The sequence below is a fragment of the Canis lupus genome, chromosome X (genome assembly GCF_011100685.1).
Source record: "Canis lupus familiaris isolate Mischka breed German Shepherd chromosome X, alternate assembly UU_Cfam_GSD_1.0, whole genome shotgun sequence".
Classification (NCBI taxonomy): Eukaryota; Metazoa; Chordata; class Mammalia; order Carnivora; family Canidae; genus Canis; species Canis lupus.
In genome coordinates, this window is record NC_049260.1 from 103,697,487 (window position 1) to 103,702,164 (window position 4,678).

The window sequence follows — 4,678 nt, forward strand, 5'->3', positions numbered from 1 at the left end:
TTTATTTGTCCCCAATAGAAGAATCATATAGAAATAGACACTTAGAACTCTAAAGAAATAACAAGCCCCCTGTGGTAGAGAAATCCTCTCTATTTGCAAAACATCTGTTATGTTACTATGTCCAGTCAACACGGGGCACCTGAACACAGGGTACCAAGAGACTTTACAAAGAGAGATCTCCAAAATAAAATCATGGCATTAACAAGTCCACAATGTCATAAGTTTGGGTAGTTATAACAGCTATCCACTTAACCCCTTATACATGAAGCAATACATTTGGGACTAGGTTCAAGTAGGTCCAGAAGGTATGAATCAACTACATAAATAGGTGGTCAAGATGCCCATGTCACCTAACTTTGTTGCATTAACTCCTATGCTTCAACCCACACCTCATGAGATCTCTGTAACCAACTGATAGAGGAGGAAACCCCTAGGGTCTGATTTACAGAAAGGTTAGCATAGTATGTTGGCACTAGCCAGAAATGGACTGCTGCTGCCATGTTATAACTTCATTCAAGTGGCCCAAACCAGAAGATTGAGTATACAGAAGAGGTATATGGATGGCTCTATGGAAATGGACACAAAACATACAGATATTTGTCTCAAGTTAATACCCACCAAATAATATACATCACAGAGAAATCTCTTAACAACCATATGTTAAAAAATAAAATAAAATAAACAGGTATTAGGGTAAAGTTTGCTTCATAGAATGTGTCCCCCCCCCCAAAAAAAAACAACCATATGGACAAGAGATTCATTCAGTGGATCTCAGCCTATGTCACTCTTCAGCTACCCCAGTACTCGTACAATGTGCTTATGGAAAAAGGGATATTCCAGTTATGCATGAACCCAACCAACTGCAACTGCTGAATATGCCAAACCTTCAGTAATAGAAATGGACAGTATCAGTCCCCAGAATGGCACCAGTACTCAGATAGGTCAGCCAGACAACTGGTTGATGATCAATTACATTAGACCCCTTCAAATTTAGGGAAAGCAGCAATTCATCTCAACCTGAATAGATATATAAGGCAGGTATGTTTTTGCTTCACTACAAGCAGAACTTTCAGCATCCCCACCATGCAGAGTCTGAGAAAATTCTTGATCCACTAACATTGAACTGTGCACAATAATAGTCAATACCAAAGGGACCACTTTACACAAAGGAGGCACAACAATGGGCTCATGGACATGAGAGTCCCTGGAGTTGCCATGTACTTTATCACCCATCAGCAAGCCTAAGACAATGGAACCTAGACATGTCAAAGGATAAGCTAAGACACCAGCTCAGTCACAACATCTTGAAATATAGAATAACCACTGAAATGGTAGCCAATATATTATTTTCTTGAATAGCTTAAAAGCTTAAGTTCAGGAACTGAAGAAGGGCAGTAGTAGGAGTGGCTCCATTGACTATCATTCCAGTGACCCATTTGTGGGACTTTTGCTTCCCCATTCCTGCAAACCTAAGCTATTCTGGATTTGAAATAGTGGTTGCAAGGTTGGGAGCCACTTCTACTTGATGACACAGTAAATGTTTCAGTGAACCAGAAGATGCAACTCCCATCTTGCAACTTTGGGAGCGTAATGCCAGTGGAACAATGGGAATGAAAGAAATTTTTGTATTTACTGAGGTAATTACCCTAAATTTTATTAGCATTGTTCTATGCACAGCGATAGGGAGAATTCTGTTTGAAACTCGCATCTTTTAATGCATCTATCCCAATGATAACTGTAAATATCCAATTACAGCAACCAGGATCCAAAAAGGGAAAAGCAACTAAGTGATCAAACCCTTCTGGGATGAAGGTCTGGGTCACTCAACAAAACAAGCAACCTAATTTAGCCAAGATACTAGTTTATTGTGAAGAAAGTATAAACATGGTAGTTGTAGTGGGAGATGATTAATATAAATTATGGTTCTGGGACCAGATATAGTAGCAGGAACTGTATCTCAGTGTACCGTCATAAGAATAATCCTCCTTTTCAGGAGACTAGAACTGGCCACCAATATGAAGGGTACTTTTTCATCCAGAAAAGAAATGAGAATATGTTGTTCTCACAAAAATGGAGGCTCCAAATTATAGTGTTAAGGAGTAGATTGTAGCATCTTGAATTTATGCCCTTGAAAACTGAAAGTTTACACAAGAGGAGTCCTTGTCCTGTCGGGTCCTTGGCTCCTTGCTCAAAAGAGATCCCTGGCTGTCACCACTGTCACCTTGTCTGCTAATAGCACCAGCTCTCATGGAATCCTTCAGACTGAGATCCAAGCTCCAGTAGATCATCCTTTATGACTGTTTCAATGAAAATGACAATTGCACAGCCATAAAAAAAGGATGAGATCATGCCATTTGCAACAACATGGATGAACCTAGAGGGTATTATGCTAAGTGCAATAAGTCAGACTGAGAACAACAAATATCTTACGGTTTCACTCATGTATGGGATCTAAAAAACAAACAAATGAATAAACAAGCAAGCAAAAGGCAGAATCAGACCTATAAATACAGAGAATAAATTGATGCCTGTCAGAGGGGAGGAGGGAGGAGGATGGGCAACATGAGTGGAGGGGAGTGGGAGGTACAGGCTTCCAGTTACTAAATGAATAAGTCACAGGGATAAAAGGCACAGCATAAGAAATACAGTCAATGATATTGTAATAGCGTTCTATGGTGACAGATGGTAGGTACGCTTGCAGCGAGCATAGCATAATGTATAAACTTGTTGAATCACCAAGTTGTACATCTGAAACTAGTATGACATTTAAAAATGTTTACTAGTATAAAATTTAAAAATTAAAAAAGAAAAACAAATGACAACAGCTTCATCAAAGATCTGACCCAATCAGACTCCTGGAAACTCTGGCTTTCCCGTTTTTAGCCTTAAATGTAGTGCCATAACATGGGCTATGGGTTCCAACTTTCTGATGATTACTTGAAGGAGTGAGATGACACAACCTAGAAGTTCAAGAGAGTCAGTCAGCTGAACCAAGGTGGTTTCATAGTGCTTACCCAGACATATACAATGTGAACAAGCAACCCAGTTGTGTTTTCTCAAGAAACTGTATAAATCTCTGTAACATGTTCCTTTGTATTTTCTTTCTCTCCTTCCTTGCCTCATTTCCTTTCTCTGCTCATTCTAGCTGCTCTGTAATTGCAGACTTCAATAAACCCTTAGGCCACCAGCTTTACTTTAGTCTCTGTTTTGTAGTAAACTTGGGCTAAGACACATCTCTTCTATTTCTTGGTCATGGGCACCATAATCCCAGTTCCACAGGTCACAAACCTGAAGGTTCTTCCTAGACATTTTGCTTTTATTCAATGTCCATATCTCTTCCAGTCATCTACCTGGCAAAGTCTGAACACTGAAACATGATGAACAATGAATGACTTCCATGCTGCAGCTCCTGCCATCTCTACAACTCCATTTAGGGCTTTTCTTTTTGTGAGGCTCCCCTCAGGAACTGTGATCTACTTGCAGGATATGGTATGCCTCTTCTATATTTCTTCTCATGAGTCTCCTAGGTTCACCATTCTGTGTTCAGAGCATCCTCCTTATTCCCAATGTTCACCTGGTAAGAAACTGCTCATCACTCAAGATGAAGTGTATGGATCATAGCCTCTATGAAGCTCTACCTGCCACTGCTGCCAGAGAGATACAATAAGAAAAAAACACAGCTAATATTTATATAGTCCTTACTCCATACCAGGTACTGTCCTAGGTGATTTGCATGTGATACACTCACTTGGTTCTCACATCAATCCTATAAATTAAGTACCATTATTATCCTCTTTTTCACAGGTAAGGAAACTAAGTCACAGAGAACTTAGGTCACATATGTAGTCCAGTATTTAAATGAGCATGCTCTTAACAATCATGTTCTCCTACCTTGCCATTACACAAATCTGCCTGGCCAGGCATGCTATATACTTTTGTGTTCATGCTATATACGTTTTTTGTTCATAGGAGTACCTCCCAAACAGACAGTTAGTTGCTAGAGTTTAAGATATTAAAATTGTTACAATGTGTCTAGCACAGAACAAAGAACCTGGTGCAAAGTAGGTACCCAATAAATATTTACTGAATTTATTAATTAATCTGTTATGATTCTTCAGAATTACAGATCTAGAACTAAGTTTGCCATTTTACAAAGCATTTTTCCTATGAATCACCTCATTTGTTACTTCCAATATTTCTGTAAAATATTTATTCTTGACAGGGTTACACATTTAATAAATGGAATAGGCAAGGCTTGAACTCAAATGTTTTTATACAAAACCCTGTGCTTTGCCTCACTGTATATATTGGCTTACCTGGTCATTTCTGGGTGACAATGTTGAAATACTTGGAAAATTTTTTAAAAAAAGAAAATTTTTGAATTTTCTCATTCTTTCAGGGGCTAGGTAAAAAAAAAAAAAAAAACACCTACATCCATAAAACTCCTTAGGAAGATGGCCAGGCTTGGGCAGCATATTATATACCCGAAGTTATACTTTATCAGACTAAATCCATTCTAATAGAAAATAACCACTGGGTGGCTCAGCGGTTGAGCGTCTGCCTTTGGCTCAGGTCATGATTGTGGGATCCGGGATCGAGTCCTACACTGGGCTCCTTGCAGAGAGCCTACTTCTCCCTCTGCCTATGTCTCTGCTTCTCTGCCTGTGAGTGTGTCTCA